This window comes from Miniopterus schreibersii (genome assembly GCF_964146895.1).
Source record: "Miniopterus schreibersii genome assembly, chromosome: 1".
NCBI classification, from domain to species: Eukaryota; Metazoa; Chordata; class Mammalia; order Chiroptera; family Miniopteridae; genus Miniopterus; species Miniopterus schreibersii.
The window spans coordinates 31,780,409-31,798,829 of NC_138101.1; positions in this window are offsets into that span (position 1 = coordinate 31,780,409).

Sequence of the window (18,421 nt, forward strand, 5' to 3'; positions counted from 1 at the left end):
GCCCTAAATATGGAGAGGAATGCTTTTACTAGAAGGCATAACCATGGTCTTCTTACATCACTGAACAAACAAACAAGGGAATTAAATGATTGTCTAAGGTGATTAAATCTGATTATAAAGATAGAATACGGTTATTGGGGGTAGGATTGCTAGATAAAAATACAGGAGGTCCAGTTAAATTTGAATTTCAGGGAAACAATAAATGCAATATTTGGGACATGCTTATATTAAATAAAAATTTGTTATTTATCTGAAACGCAAACTTAACTGGGTTTCTTACATTTTTTGTTTTCTAAATCTGGCAACTCTGGGGTAAGGTGATGTATTTCTGAAAACCAGGGGATTCTCAGGGTCTCTTGGTCTTCCTTCTCTTTTCACTTCTGACCATTTTAGTTTATATATTCATCACCATATAAACTATTGCTATTTCCATGACTGGCCTGCTTGTTTTGATTTTTTCCTGTATAGTTGATTCTGTATATCATGAATAGGAAAGTCAACCTCAAACAGCTAACGTACCGTATCATTCCCCTGCTTAAAAGCATCAAGGAGCTTCTTTGTTACAGAGGTAAAGTTTGAACCCCTAAACCTGAATTCAAAGCCTTCATGCTTCATGCTCTTTTCCCACAACATCTTTAAGTGAACTTAATCCAACCAGAGGTACTTTCTTCACTGATGCATGTTTTCTAGCATGAATGTTATCTAAGTCTGAGATTTCAAGTCCCCTGTCTTCTCTTATTCAAGCAACAAAATGTTATTCTCTCTCAAGTAATACAATGAAACAATGTAGAATTGTGCTAATTTCTCTACACTCAATTCCTGAAATTAACCATCTCCCTCCTTGGGATCACATATCTTTTGAAATATTTTAAATTACAAGTTATATGAATTAACATGTATTATGTACTAAGGTTGATAACATTTAAACTCAGTTAATCATCAAATATGTGCAAAATGATGTATAAGTAGATTCTATTTTTATCTTTATTTTACAAACGAAAAAACAGAGGAACAAAGAAGTTAAGTAACTTGCCCAAGTTCACACCTATGTAAATGGCAAAGTTGGAATTTAAAACCCGTCAGTTAGAGTCTGTACTTCTAATTACTGTATTACGCTGTGCCTAGGAGGAGTGGGAGTGCGTTTTCCTGACTTAAAAAAAAAAAAAGAAACAATAAGATTAAATTTTCTTTTGATTTACTCACCTAGAAATAACTGTTATAACCAGTTTGATTCATATCTTTTCAGACCTTAAGGCCTTAAGACCTTTTAAGGCCAGTGACACATTTAAGAAATAATGGCAAACACCAGGCCGGGCGTGGCTCAGCGGTTGAGCGTTGACCTAGGATCCAGGTGATGGGGGTTCGATTCCCGGTCAGGGCACATGCCTGGGTTGTGGGCTCGATCCCCAGTCAGGGGCATGCAGGAGGCAGCCGATCAATGATTCTCTCATCATTGATGTTTCTCTCTCTCTCTCCTCCTCTCCTTTCCTCTCTCTGAAATCAATAAAGATATATTAAAAAAAAGAAAAAAGAAATAATGGCAATATTGGTTGTATGTAGGGGGACCTTAGAATTTTTTAAAGTTATTTGGTGACGTGTGCTCTAGCTGAACTTAGAAAGAGGCATGATTTAGGACTGGATGAGCTATATAGTCTCTAAATTTCATGAGAGTCATTCTGGAGACCTCCTTAGTGTGCTAATTGTACACCAGAAAAAAATTACAGACTTCTTCTAGGTCACAGTGGCTGTTAGAAACTTGGGAATCAGTAGACCTGGAAAAAAGCCTCCATAGAGAAAAGGTACTGATTCCCTCCTCAGAGTGGGGGAGCCCATGCGTGAACTATGTTTGAGGACAGTCTGATATTATTTCCATTTTCTCCATGTGCTTCCGTCTTGAAGTGTGGATGGGACTTCGTTCCTGACGTGTGGAAGGAAAGCATCAGTGTCACCAAGCCGGCAGCCTGTGCTGCTGTCATTTGTCAGTTGTGGTGTTTGTTCTGCAGATGGCACAGGAGGAATGGGTAGAGATTGTGGTGCCATATTTCCAAGAGTCTCTGACTAGCTGTTGTCCCCCCCCACCCCCAGTCGAAGGCTTTGTTCTGTGTAGTTACTTAAGCGTCTCCCTTCATTTGTTTGAACATGGACCAATGATTTTCCTCACGGTTTTGCTGAAGTATAATTGCAGCACAGCATTCTACGTACAGTTAATCCTCCTTTGTAGATCCCGTATTTGCAAATTCAACTACTTGGCTAAATTTATTTGTAACCGCCAAATCACTGGTGCTTTTGCAGTCCTTTGCAGACATGTGCAGAACAGTGAAAAATTTGAAAATGTTCTGCCTTCTGGTTTCAGCTCGTATATTGTAAACAATTGCCCTTTTGGTGTTCTGAAGTGCCATATTGTTTGCATTTTTGTGCTTTTTGCTGGTGGTTTTGCTGTTTAAAATGGTCTTGCAAGCCTGTTGCCGAAGTGCTGTCTAGCGTTCACAGGTTCAGAGGGCCGTGATGTGCCTTACTAAGAAAATGCACGGGTTAGATACATTTTGTTCAGGTAAGAGTCCTTGCTTCGGGCTCTGAGTTCAGTGTTAATGAATCAACAATACGGTACATCCAGAAAAGGAAGATGAGTCTGCCAACTGGTATGTGAGGCTGCTCCAGAAATGCTAGGGGAACATCTATTCAGACGAAGCTATGGGAAATACTGAAAAGTGGCTCCATTCGTGGGTTCACGAGGTAACTAAGTTTGTTAAAGGCATAATGACAGTGTTATTGCGAGGCTGAATGTCAAAGAGATTTCCATTTCTGTTTCCCAAGTCAGGAAACATACACATGTGTATAAATATGTCTATACACATGAATATGTGCATATAAACATGTGTGTATACATGTATATGCACATACAATGATTAAAGGAGACAATTTAGGTGACACACGCACTTCATGAGCAGCAGGTTCCACCCTCAAGTGTTTGGAGAACTGCCCAGGAGACAAGGAGCTGCTCAGCGCATGCCCATTGGCTGGGGCTGCAGATCTGACCACATCCACAGACAAGAAACAGGGAAGGAGTACAGGGCCCAGGCGTGGCTTGGCCGACTGATGTGCTGCATGAGTTCTGCGGGTCAGGAAGGAGGCTGCGGAAGAGTTTTAAAAATACCTACTAAGTGTTATACAGGAAGAGGGTTATTGGAAGAACAGGTTTCCAGCGTGGATGAGACGGGCCTAGTTTACAAGGCTGATAGCAAACGAACCTATGTAATGCACGCAAATGGCATTTTCGTTGACATGAATGTTGCGACCAGAGGCTCATGGGATCCCAGCGCTGTATTTCCCCAGAAACAGTTGTTCCATTCTCTAATTCAATGTTTGTGACTTTAATAGACATAACTACCATGAATGAGAATTGACTGTATATTTAAAGTATACAAAGTTGATCAATTTGTATACATACAATGTATATAAATGGATATGTATGTACATATATCTTAAAAGTTGCCACAGGCTAATGAACATTTTCATTACTACCAAAGCTTACTTGTGTCCCTTTGTAATCCATCCTCCCTCTACCTTCCTCTCCAGACAATCACTAATTTTTTTTGACTCTGTAAATTAGTTTGTTCTAGAATTTTATGTAAATGGAATATACTTTGTAAAAAACTCAGCCTCTTCTACTCAGCATAAGGGTTCTGAGATTGTTGCATGTTGTCGTGTGCACCAATAGTTCACTCCTTCTTATTGTTGAGTAGTGTTCCACAGGATGGATATACCCATTCCTCTGTTCACGGACATTTACAGTGATTCAGATTTTGGCTATAACAGCTAAAGCTGCTATAAACATTTTTGTACAAGTGTTGTGTGGACATGTGTTTGTTTCTTTTGGTTAAATAGCTAGGAATGCAATGACTGGGAAAGGTGGTAGGTGTCAGTTTAATTTTAAAGAATTAATTTTTGCCACTGGTATCACATTGTAGTTTAATCTGAATTTCCCTCATAACTAATAATGTTAAACATGTTTTCAAGCACTTTTTTATCCAATTAATCCAACATTATTTGTTCAAAAGACTTTTCTTTCTCCATTGAATGCCATCTTTGTCACAAAATAAATTGGCTGTTTCTGTATAGGTTGATTTATAGACAATATTCTGTTCCATTGGTTTATTTGGTTATCTTATTTTCAAAACCACACTGTCTTGATTATTATAACTTTTTAGTGAGTCTTGATGTCAGTTAAGTCCTGCAATCTTATTTCTTTATTATCTTTATTTTTGGCCATTCTAGGTCCTTTGTATTTTTCTGTAAATTTTAGAATTTCCTATCAGTTTCTACAAAAAAAGAAAGCATGTTGGATTTTTTTATTGGAAATACGTTGAATGTATAGAGCAAACGCGTACTATTTTGCTAGGGTTGCCATAACAAAATACCACAGACTGGATGATTTAAACAAAGTAACTTATTTTCTCACACTTCTGGAGGCTAGATTCTGAGAATAAGGTGTCTGTTGGGTTGGTTTCTTCTGAGGCCATTCTCCTTGGCTTCTAGATGGTCACATTTTTCCTGTCTTCTCATGGTCTGCCCTTTGTATGGTTCTGTGTCTAAATGTCCTCTTCTTATATGGACACCAGTTATGTTGGATTAGGGCCCACCTTAATGACCTCGTTTTATCTGAAGCATTTCTGTAAGGACCCTATGTCCAAATACAGCCCCATTTTGCAGTCCTGGGAGTTAATACTTCAACATCTGAATTTAAGGGGAACACAGTTCAGTATATAACAAAACGTATTATTTTTTTCCAGTTTTTTACTTTTTTTCATTTATCTTTTAATTCACCAATTTGATTATAATTTGTCTACATGTGGCTTTCTTTTTGTTTAATTCTGTTTAGTGTTCACTTAGCTTTATGCCTCTCATCACATTTGAGAAAGTTTTGGTGATTATTTCTTTAAATATTTTTTCTGCCCAATCTCTTTCTCCTTTCCTGATACTTCAGTTTCCCAAGGTTAGGCCTTTTGATATTTTTTTCACCGGCCTCTAATGTTTTTTAAATTTTAATTTGCAATATTTTTTCTCTGTTCTTCACAATGGATGATTTCTACGGACTATTTTCAAGTTTATCGATTCTTTCCTCTTCATTCTGCTACTCAGTTCATCCAGTGAGGGTTTTTTGTTGTTGTTTTTACTTTAGATAATTTATTTCTCACATTATCATTCAGTCTTTTCTATAAGATCTATTTAGAAGATATAGTGAGAGTTTTTATATTTTCGTTCAATTCAAGTACCTTTTCTTTATCTCAGGAGCATAGTAACAATAACTGCTTTAAAATTTGTGTTGGATAATTGTTCCATTTATATGATCTCAAGGTTGCCATTTTCTGATAATATTTTCGCTAGAGAATTTTTCACATTTTTCTGATTTTATATTTTGAGTGATTTTGTGTTCTGAAAATATGAACGTTAAGTTCTATAGACTCTGGGTCTTGTTATAATTTTCTAGAGAATGTTGGTGTGTTTGTTTTAGCAGGCAGTCAATCCAGTTAGGCTCAGACCTTAAGTTCTGTTGCCTTCTGTGGGGGGTGGTTCAAATCTCTAAGCATTTGCTAAGCTACTTGTGTCTATTAGGCACCTGTGTAGTTTGGGGGTTAGTCTGAGACTTGTGTAGTGGTTTCAATCTTGGTCCAGTTCTGAAAGCTTTTGCTATTTTGTTTGGTTCTGTCCCACACAGGCATAGGTGGGAAGTGAGTGTGAGGCTTATGACAATTCATGCATACAGTTGTTGGATTTTTTTCATCTCCAGCTCTCTCTTCAGCATAATTCTTTCACTCTCTAACCTACAGAGGCTGCCTTGTCTGGGCAGAAAGACAGGAGATTCTATAAGATTTTTAGTTTCCTACATAGGTTACTTTTCCAAGTTGTGGTTTTCCTCCATCATCTGTCTATTTTTCTAGAGTTGTTAAGTGGTGATATTTTGCCTTTTATCTAGAGATTTTATGTTTTGTTTTTTAATTTTTTACAATATTTTTATTGAATTTATTGGGGTTACATTATATAGGTTTCAAGTACAATTCTATAATACATCAGCTCTATATTGTTTTGTGTGTTCACCACCCCAAGTCAAGTCTCCTTCCATCACCATTATTCCCCTTACCCTCTTCTACCTCCCCCACCCCCCTTCCCTCTGGTGATCACCACACTGCCAGAGCTTTTAGTTGTATTCGGTATGAAGGATGAGTTCTAATGGGGTTATGCCACCATGCCATAACAGGAACTCTGGCTTAACAGTTTTGAGAAAATATTAAAGCACTAAATCTTCCAGCATTCTTGATCACTCTTTATTTAATATCCAAATAACATAGTTTAAGATCTATCCATTCCATGTATTGTAGAATATCTCCACAACATTTCTTTGACTTTCTAGGGGTCTTAAATTTTCCTTGAAAGTCAGCACTGTGGCCTACATTACCTGGTCATCTGATCCCAGATGTTGCTCTTGAAACCTGTGTCTACTGTTTGCACATCAGCTGTGTTCCCTTCTTTTTAGCTCAAAACTACCACTCTCTCCTTCCATCCCTCCACTTTGCCCAAGTTTCTCACTTCTCTGCTCTGTGTGCCAATCCTCCACACCGTGTACTGCTTTTACATTCATTTAAATTAATCTTTTAATTGCATAGCAATTATATATCTCTACACCTGCCTCTGAAACATGTATCTAAGTATTCATTAAAATACTCTGCTCAGCAAAGAGCCACCACTTCCAGTCTCTACTCCTGGTAAAGAACCAGGGAATGACCCTTGAAATGTTATATTCTTTCTTTAACATATTCTAGATCAAATCTAAGGCAAGGGCTCTAAACAAAACAACTGGAGAAAATTCTAGGAGCGGATACTGCATGGTGATTTCCCCTTGTCCTATATCCCAGGCACTAGGATAGGCACTGGGTGTGGGGAGAGGAAAAAAGATGTATCAGACCAAACTCATATTTGTTCCATTCCTCTTCCTTTCTCGATCAAATTGTTTTCCTGATGTGACAGTTACATGTTACCAATTGTGATATGACATGAAAAATGCTGTAATAGAACTATAGAAAAAGTGCTATGAGTTGAAATATTTGTGACACTTTGGAGGACTTGGGAAGCTTTCACAAAGGTGAGAGTTGATGGATGCAAATGCTCTTTTGGAGAATCTTGAAGAATGTCAAGTCATTTATCAGGCTGAGAGGGAAGAAGAAAAATAAGTAGATGGCATATTTGGCTCATGGCACGTAGTCTAGAGGTGACAGGAGGTAAAAGGCGTGAATTAAGATGAAATGGGTTCAAATTGCTTGCAGCTTTGCATGCCATTCTATGGAGTTTATATTTATTATGTAGGCAAATGTGTTCACATTTTGAGTTACCCATTCAAGTCTATTCTTTTTATGCTCTTACTTTTAGGCATCTCTAAACAACAACAACAATCATAAAAAAAAAGACCATACCCACTACTTATACTGATTTTCAATATTGCATATATACTTACATCAGAAATATCCTTAGCACAAAGTGTGAGGCTTAAACCATTAGGTGGAAATCTGGCAATATTTCTTCACTAATTAGTCTAGGAAACTGGCAAACAGAAATTGATCACAATGAATCTAAAAGATAATATATAAAACTGGAAGAAAAATGATAAGATGTATTTTGGACTTCAGAATCGTAGCAGGAAAAATTTAACCAAAATTAAAAATCTTAGAGATCATGCAGGGCAATGTTGCAATTGTCTATTATAAAAACTAATGTCTCACAGGAAGGAAGTTTGTACATTTTGACCACCTTCACCCATCTTGTTCTCTAACTAGTATAATTTTGATCTGGCATTTGTGTGCTCAAGTTCAACACCAAGTCTTTCTCTCTTGAGACATCTTGCTGGTTTCCTTTGAGATTTCAGACTACAGCCTACCTTGTGTTAGGCAATGCCTCTTCTCTGTTGGGAGCTGCATGGCACCCTCTCAGCTGCCCCATCCTGTAGTACACTTCCAGTGCCCCTTGGCTGAGGAAGGTCTCTTAGAAAGATGACCCTGAAGGCAGTCTCCACCTATATGATCACATCAGGACTATGGAAAATATTTCTCCATTCTATCAACAGTGGAAGTACAACTTATTTTTAGTATGGTCATTTCTTCACAGGTTTAGCTATATTATCAGGATTTTCTAGAGAAAAAGAACCAATGAGATTATTTATAATCTAAAGAACAAATAAGCAAACAAACAAAGTAGGAACAGACTCATAGATACAGAGAGCAAATTGAGTTACCAGAGTGGAGGGAGGTTGGGGAGACTGGGTGTAAAAGATAAAGGGATTAAGAAGTACAAATCAGCAATTATAAAATACTCATGGGGACTTAAAGTACAGCAAGCATAGGGAATACTGTATAGCCAATAATATTGTAATAACTATGTATGGTGCCAGGTGGGTACTGGAAATATCAGGAGGGACATTTTGTAAAGTATATGATTGTCTGATGATTATGAAACTAATATAAAATAATAGTGAATGTAAACTGTAATTGAAAAATGAAATTTAATTTTTAAAAATTCCAAAAGAATTCCTTTTATTATAGTGAAATTATTAAAAGAACCAACTAGTTAAAAAAAAAACAAAACACCACACATATACATTCCTTATAATAAATATATTATACATATATACAGTAATGTCTGTATACATATTACTCTATTTAAATATCTATATAATAGATTTATTATAAGGATTAGCTCACATGATTATGGAGGCTGAGAAGTTCTGAGGTCTGTAGTTAGCAAGTTGTGGACCTCGGGAGAGCAGAGGGTTTAGTTCCAGCCCCAATATAAAGGCCTGAGAGCTAGGAGAACTGATGGTGTGGGTTCCGGTCCAGAAACTGGCAGCCACGAGACCCAGGAAGAGCCAAAGTTTGACCCTGAGTCTAAAGGCAGGAAAAGACCAATGTCCCTGCTTAAGACCTCAGGCAGGAGGAGTTCTCTATTATTTGCAGGCAGGTTGGCCATTTTATTTTATTCAAGCCTCAGTTGATTGGATGGGGAGGAAATTTTGCTTCACTCATTCTACCAATCCAAATGGTAATCTCATCCAAAAACACTCTCATAGGTACACCTAGAATAATGTTTGGCCAAATATCTAGGCACCCTCTGGCTCAGTTAAATTGACACATAAAATAACCATCACCTTAGCTTTATCTTTTTATATTAAACTTCTCAGGCACAGGCCACAAAACGGGTCTCTAATGTTCTCTAGTCTTCATGGAGTATGTGTCAAGCTACATAGACAGTTCCTTTAAAGTCTGTCTCACTTGACAAGGAGTCAGGGTGAAATATCTACCCTTCCTCCTACAGGTCAGTCCGGGAAAGTGCCCCAGAACCCCAGTAATTTTCTCTAAAACAGCTTCTCTTTTGGCTCCTCAGGCTCAGTTATTCTATATCCTTGACGTTCTGTGGAGCTTCAGGTCGCAAGCTTTTGATTATCACTTGCTATGGGCTCCATTGTATCGTCCACAAATTCGTATTTTGCATTTCTTATCCTCAGTACCTTACACTGTAGCTGTGTTTTCAGACAGGGTTTCAAAGAGGTAAAATGGGGTCATAAGAGAGGATAGTGAAGAAAACATTATTTTTGTGGTACAGCAGTAAATGAGCATTCTATCAGGACTTTGTTAGCACTTAACTCATTTATCCTCAGTTGTAAAGAATAGTGTTACTAAAACTATAAAGCTATGTGGTCTCGCAATGCCATCCATTGAGACACGGTCAGTCTAGATATAACATGGAAATTTAAGTGTGTCTTTCTTCATTAAAATAAATAACACGTCGATGATACATATTTTGGTTGACAGCTTTTATGGTTCTTCAGGAAAACCAATAAGTTGGAAACATAAACACTACTTGAAAATTAACATTTTTATCCAGAATAATTCCTCATCAGGGTTCCTAAATTTGTGTATCTTTTCATATTCTTGCTTTCTCCGGGAAGCTTAATGAAATCCTTTAGAGGACACTCAGAAGGCTACAGTTTGTCGCATGCTGTTACATTCTTCTCACAGTGCACAGACTTCTGTAAACATGCAGGCTTCATAGATTCTTCTTGTCAAGATCTTATTGGAAACAGAAGTCTGTTCTGTCTGCTAAATGTGAGGCTCTGAGATTCACGCTCTGGCACAGCCATGCTGTCAACAAAAGGCAGTGGTTGGGCTGATGTCTGATTTTCTAATATTGACCTGGTTTTTAGGAATTCTACTAAAGTTAAGTACAGCAAAAGGCATGCTTTGGACACCGTGCTTTAAGGGGGCCCACATCCATTTTCTACGGCAACATGTAATATCTGCTTTCCCCGCTGTTTCCCTTTTTGCCTCTCTTTCTAGCTTTTGGTGTTTACCTTTTGCAAGATTGCTCAAAATCAGGCTTCTCCTCTTCAGCTCGGTTTTTATTACCGGCGATGTGTTGGTGCTCGGTTCCTGACAACTAGCAGGCTCCCAAGGCCTCACTGTGGAGATCAGGCACTCAGCCCCCAGTGTTCACAGTTCACAGGCTCCGGTTTTATGAAAAGTTTAAGTGCTAGTGAGACCTATGGAAATATTTCAAATAACAGTCTTAATAAAACCTTTCTGATTCAAGTTATAAACAGTTAAATTTTCTCTTAGAAGCTTGGGGTGGGAAAGGATACCGATGTTCTTTTGTGTGTGTGTGTGGTGGTGTTTTATTTTTTAGTTAATTCTCTCCCTTCAGAGAAGACTGACTTTAAAGAAAGTGTAAGTTTCAAACAGACTCCGTGTTTCCATTAAGCTTCCCATCCCCTCTGTCTACTCTATAATTCTTTCGTTTCTTTGTAAACTGAAGGCCAGCTGCCTTGACTCAGTTGCCTGAGCTTTAAGCAGAAGCCTCTTAGAGGGTGCAGGCCCTCCCCAAAGCGATGCCGGCCTCCAGGGGATGGCAGCCTGCGCTTACTTCTGGCCCCGAGCTCCTGTTCCCGTCTCTCCCCACAGCCCTGAACTGGACAGCACCTCAACTCTTTCCCTTAATCTCCCACAGAGCCCTCAGACAAGCCGTGTGTGCTTAATAGGCTTTATTGAGATTTTAGGGCGGTGGAAGAAATCCTAGGTTGGATCTCTGCAAATTGTCTTATCCTAAAAAGCCTTTGTTCACTTTGCTACTGGAGATTTTTGTCCACCCAGTAAAGCTCCCCTGTACCATGCTGGTTTCCCCATTGCCCCTACCCCCCTTTGCCTCTCCGTCTCGTTTTTGGTATTTACCTTTTGCAGGGTTGCCCCAAACCAGGTTTCTCCCTTTCAGTTTAGCTCTCTTCACCCTGTTCAGCTCACATCCTCTAGCGGTTCTCTGGGACTATATTTTTCTACCCGAGGACCCATTTATGTGTCTGACGAGAGGCAGTGCCGCGGCTCTCTGTCTGACCCTTTTGCAGATCAAATGTTGGATAGACTTTTCTTCCTCAGTCCCCTTTAGTCATTTTAAGTTAGAATAAATATAGACAATGATTTGTCCTCTGGATATTAAGCCTGTACCTCAAAAGATAGACGTGGCTATAGTTGGTCAGCTTTGAATTTAAACGATTAAATATCATAGTGCATTTGAAACTTAGTTTGTATTACTCTTTTTTCCTGGTGAAAAACAAATACATGTTAACCATTTTTTTTTTAGATCTGATTACACCAATGTGGGTGTTTGATTTTTGCACTGGTATGACTTCTGGAATAGGGAAGGTGAGAAATCATTCCCCTAATTTTTTTCTAAGTAACTTTCTGTTAATTAAGTATATTAGTCTTTTAGGTTTGAGTGAGAGTGTAGTTAAATACTACTGAATTCTTTTATAGTTGCTGGTTCAAAGAATTGTCAATGGCAGAATAGTTCCAGTAAATATTCCAAAACAAGCTAAAACATAAATTGCTGGTCATCTTTGGAGATGTTCTGAGAGCTGACTTTTTCGGCTCAAACTAAAGATAGAACTACACTAGTGTATATGACAGCATTGCATAGATGGGCCTCCAGGAGCTCGATAAATGTTCAGTGAATCTGAAAGGAAAGGCATGAAGCTTCTCCACTTTGCTTCATGGTTGGCTATGTTGGTTTTTGATTTTCTTTTTTGCTTGTTTATGCATTTATTATTTATTTCCCTTCCTGTACCTAAAATATTATATTGCAAGATATTATAAATTATAAATGGGAAAGAAGAAAATGCATAAGGGGCAAAGAACAAAGAAAGAAAGAAAGGTCAAGGAGCAAAGAAAACATGAACATGTAGCAAAAGAACACATCTCCTACTACAGAGTCTGGCAAGAGGCTGGTAAGACATGGTAATTCAGGATAGCTCATTTAACTTGGATCACATAGGGCTAGGGCCATCGGTTGCAGGCTTAATCCCAACAGGATGCCCACAAATTTGTTCTGATTGTTGTATCAGGGTCACCTGACATTGCTTTAGAGAGGCTTTTTAATACTGGCATATGCAGAAGCTTAGAGAGAAGACTGCAAAGAAAAATCTCCAAATAATTTGTTTTTCCTGGATGTCTTCATGGTGCTCACGTGTATACTAGCAATGCTCTCCTTAGGAAAACACGGGATGTCACATCATAAAACTTTGAGTGGTAAAAAGTCTTTGCAAACTCTCAAATTCAATGACTTCTAGGTAGAAATATACTTTGAATCCTATGAAAAGAAAAGTTACTTTGCTCTCTGGAGTCTTTGTTATCTTTAAAGTTTTTTGTTTTGTTTTGTTTTTTCTCAAAGTTTCACTTAAATCAGCTTCCTAGAGTTTGGGAGCCAAAGAGAAGCTGTCACTCAAATTAAGAGGGTAAAAGATTTGAGAGAAAAAAGAAATTAAACATTTTTCACATATATACTTAGCTGATTGCTATAGTAGGCAAAATTTTAAAAATGTGTTATATTAACTATTAATAGTTTAGGATTAGCTGTAAAATGAAAAATATAGGGTTTTTATATGTTGTGTGTGAGTCTATATTTGATGAGTTAAAAGTTAATGTATTTACATACTACAGGATGGATATGTATATGATAAATTATCATTTTAATTATTATTAAAATGACCATTTTCTTAGGAAATTACTCCAGAAGAATTTAGTATAACTTAAAATTTAATGTACATATTTTCAAATATATAGTTATGTTTTGATTTTTGGATGAAAGCCTATCAGATAATATAAAATACAAATAAGTTTTTAGAAACATTTTGTTGTTAAAAGATTGCTTCTTAAAGGAATTATAATAATTAAGGGTGTGTGGGAAGTTAGGGTGAATGTGTTTATATGAATTGATACAGAAAAAAGCTTTATTTTTTCTTAAAAGACAGGACTGAAAATGGTCTCAATATCTAATATCTTCTCATCTATTAACTTTAGCAAATTACTGAAATCAAATTTTTATTTCTCTTTTTAAGAAATTCTGCATCTAGGGGTCAAAGTTTGGCTCTTTTAAATGGTAATATTATAAACTTGGTTAATTTATATGATCTCTATGCCTGTGTTTCCTCAGATGTAAAATAGAAATGAAAATAATACCTACTGGCCCTGGCCAGTGTGGCTCAGTTGGCTGAGCATCGCCCCATTCACCACGAGATAATAATTCCATTCCTCGTCAGGGAGCCTACCTGGGCCGGGCCTGATCCTCAGTGTGGGTGTGCAGGAGGCAGCTGAGCAATCAATGCTTTTCTCTCATTGATGTTTCTCTCTCCCTTTCCCTTCCCCTCTCTCTCTCTAAAAATAAATAAAAAAGATTGATTTTATCAATCTATCAATATCAGTCTTTATCAATATATAAAGAAAACAATACCTACCTGATGAGGTTACAGTGGGGGGTTAATGTCTGAAAGAGTCCCAGGTACATAATAGTTATTATTTTTGCTTTGTTACTTAAATGAAAGATGAATTTATGTGGTGGTTAGGTACTTTCTTGGAAAACATACTAAGGTGTTCTCCTTGCCCAGAGGCAGGGTATAACCCAGCTCCAGAGGAAACACTTTTGGTTTTTTTGGTTTGGTTTGGTTTGGTTTTGCCTGATGTGCCTTGTAAGACTACAGAGTAATTAAAATTTATGTTTTTTAGTTTTGGACCAAGAGTTTTGATTCTAAAACTGTTGCTCATTTATCTGTTCTCAATTTGCACTCTTCATGTGAATGTGACCAAATCTGCACCAAGGGGAATAACTTGCTTTATGTATCACAGGCTAATGACAAACTATTGACCCTGGTTATCAATATCACTCCTAAAACCTTTCCTCTGCCCTGCTCTCCACCTTGAACACAAACAGCGCATTTCACATAATACATTCTTCTGATTCTTATTTTATGGCCTGCTGCTTACGTGGGGATTGGTTTGTATATTTTTGTGACTATAAAATTCACTGGAACTTCAATTAGACATTTAAGACAATTGAAATTCCAGAAGTTACATGAACTGGTGTGCCTTAGACGGTAGGGAGTATATCACAGGCAGAGATAAAGAAGAGGGATTCTGTTTCACATAGTAACAGCACTGTCCCAGTGATCAAGAGCAGTAAAGGAAAAAATGCATTGTATTCAGTCCCAACTTGTACAGGCTTCCTTTTGAAACAGCTAATGTGAAGAATTTGCAATGGAGTTGCTTTGAATCCTCATTTATGTTTGTTTGGCGATTTATTTTTTCATAGGCAATAAGAAGCCTGTATTTAGTGCATACCATTAAAAATATTGACAAACTAGGAATCAATGCAAACCTTAAAACTCTTTATTTAGTAGGATAGAGTTTAGAAATAATAATAGATCATTTTTCTTAAATAAACAAATCCTCTTTTAATACATATTGCAATTGAAAAGATAATATTGCTGCCATTCACAAAGTGCCATAATTAAAATTTTTTTAAAGATATCCATTTGCACATATATGAGAAATGCAATTATTTTTTTTTATCCTCATAGGGATGAGATAGACTGGACAGATTTTGCATTTTAATTACAAAGGAAAAGATATTTTAAGTACTTTTCTAGATTTTAGCCACAGACAATTTTTTTTATTCAGTTATTTTTCTAGAAGGACAAATAACCTTGCAAGTAGGTCCTTTTGAAATATATTTTGTAATCAATTATAAAAGAACTGTATAGGCACACCTTGTTTTTTCACTTCACTTTATCGCACTTGGCAGATATTGCATTTTTTATAAACTGAAGGTTTGTGGCAACCCTGCATCGAGCAAGTCTATGGACATCATTTTCCCAACATTTGCTCACTTTATTTTGTATCTCTCTGTCACATTTTGTTAATTCTCACAATATTTCAAACTTCTTCATTATTATTATATTTGTTATGGAGATCAGTAATCACTGATCTTCGATCTTACTATTGTAATTATTTTGGCACTACAAATTGAGCCTGTATAAAATGACAAACTTAATCAATAAATGTTGTGTGTGTTCTGATTGATCCACTGACCAGCCATCCCCCCATCTCTCTCCCTGTCTTCAGGCTTCCTATTCCCTGAGACACAACAATATTGAAATTAGGCCAATTGAATAACCCTATAATGGCTTCTAACACTTCAAGTGAAAGGAAGAGTCCCATGTCTTCCACTTTAAATCAAAAGCTAGAAATTCTTAAGCTTAGTGAGGAAGGCATGTCAAAATTTGAGATGGACCAAAATCTAGGTCTCTTGTGTTGAACAGTCAAGTTGTGAATGCAAAGAAAATGATCTTGAAGGAAATTAAAAGTGCTACTCCAGTGAACACACAAATACTAAGAAAGCAGAAGAGCTTTATTGCTCATACGAAGAAAGCTATAGTGGCCTGGATAGACTATCAAACCAGCCACAACATTCCCTTAAGCCAAAGCCTATTCCAGAAAAAGACCCTAACTCTGTTCAATTCTCTGAAGGCTGAGAGAGGAGAGGAAGCTGCAGAAGAAAAGTTTGAAGCTAGCAGAGGCTGGTTCATGAGGCTTAAGGAAAGAAGCGGTCTCTACAACATAAAAGTGCAAGGTGAAGCAGTAAGTGCTGATGGAGAAGCTGCAGCAGATCTAGCTCAGATAATTCATGAAGGTGGCCACAGTACACAACAGATTTTCAATGTAGATGAAAGAGCTTTATGTTGGAAGAAGATGCTATCTAGGTCTTTTCATAGCTAGACAGGAAAAGTCAATGCCTGCCTTAGAGCTCTAAAGGACAGGCTGACTCTCTTGCTAGGGGCTAATGCAGTTGATGACTACACGTTGAAACCAATGCTCATTTACCATTCTGAAAATCCCAGGGTCGTTAAGAATTATGCTACATCTACTCAGCCTGTGCTCTATAAGTGGAACAACAAAGCCTGGTGACAGCACATCTGTTTAAAATATGGTTTGCTGAATATTTTAAGCCCACTGTTGTGACCTACTGCTCAGAAATAAAGGTTCTTTTCAAAATATTACTGCTCATTGATAATGCACCTGGTCACCCAAGATGGAAATGTACAATAAAATTAATATTGCCATGCCTGCTAACACATCCGTGGATCAAGGAATAACTTAGACTTTCAAGTCTTATTATTTAATAAATACATTTTGTAGGGCAATAGCTGCCATTGATAGTGATCCTTTGATGGATCTGGGCAAGGACCCACCATTCTAGATCCATTAAGAACTTTTGGAGCCCAGCCAGGCGTGGCTCAGCGGTTGAGCATCGACCTGGGATCCAGGAGATTGGGGTTCGATTCCCGGTCAGGGCACATGCCCGGGAATTGTGGGCTCAATCAATGACTCTCTCATCATTGATGCTTCTATCTCTCTCTCTCTCCCTCTCCTTTCCTCTCTCTGAAATCAATAAAGATATATTTTAAAAAACAACAACAAAAAACCCTTTTGGGATTCACGGGAAGAAGTCCAAATATCAACATTATCAGGAGTTTGGAAGGAGTTGATTTTAACCCTCATGGATGACTTTGAGGGGTTCAAGACTCCTGCGAAGGAAGTAACTGCAGACGTGGTGTAAATTACAAGAGAAGTAGAATTAGAATTGGACCCTGATGATGTGGCTGAGTTACTGCAATGTCATGATAAAACTTTAAGAGGTGAAGGGTTGCATCCTATGGATAAGCTAAGAAAGTAGTTTCTTGAGATAGAATCTACTCCTGTTGAAGGTGCTGTGAAGATTGTTGAAATGACAACAGAAGATTAAGGATATTACATAAACATAGTTGATAAAGCAGTGGCAGGGGTTGAAAAGATTGATTCCAATTTTGAAAGCAGTTCTGTGGGCAAAATGCTCTCAAACAGCATCGCATGCTATGGAGAAATCACTTGTAAAAAGAAAGAGTCGGTCGATGCAGCAAATTTCATTGTTGTGTTATTTTCAGAAATTGCCACAGCCACCCAGCCTTCAACTATCGCCACCTTGATCAGTCAGCAGACATCAGCGCGGGATGCAGGACCCTCCACCAGCAAGAAGATTATAACTCAGTGAAGACTCAAATGACAGTTAGCATTTTTTAGCAATAAAATATTTTTAATTAAGGTATATACATTTTATTTTAGAGATAATGCTATTGCACACTTAATAGTCCACAGTATAGTGTAAACATAACTTATATGTACTGGGAAACCAAAACCTTTGTTTGCCATGCTCTATTGCAATATTCAGTTTATTTCAATGGTCTGGAACAAAACCAGCAATATCTCCAAGTTATGCTAGTATGTTTCTTAAAGACAGACTTTTAAGGGTACTATCAGAAAACATATGACCTTTATTTCTATATATATTTAAAATTCCAAAAAACTACTGTGAATTGAGAAGTATATTGATAAGACAGTGTTAAAAATAACTCTGAGGAAAGTTTAATGAATGATAGAGGGAAATCAACAGATATCATTTACACTGTTCCTGATATACAAAGGAAAAAATAATCCCAAAACACAATATGTAAATAATATCCAATTTTATTAGATAGCGGTGGATAGCTAAGTGATTTCCACAAGTGATACAATGAAGCTTTCTGTTTTTGTTTTAAGAAAGCCATTTCTCTCTCTCTTACACACACACACCTAAAAGTATTTTTCCATTGTTTTTGTTCACGGCTTCAATTTCACTCCCCTTGGTTCTGTCCAACTCTTTCATCTCTCTTTGACCTGTTGTTGACCTCAGCGCTAAATTGGCTAAAGTCTCTTCTAGGGGTCAAATGGTTCCGTTCTGTGATTCTATTTCTATTCTGCAAACATCGGCTGTATTTAACTATTTCCAGTCCATAGAGGTAGAGATAATTTTAGATTCCATTTTTATTTCTATTTCTAGTTTGCTAATTTTTTAAGAACATATAGCATTACAGAAGATCATAAGATTTACATGGTAAAAAACAGAGTAGGTGGTTTCTATTCATTCATTCATTCTCAAGCAATTACTTACTATATGCCAAGCACTGCACTAGATCCTAGAAACA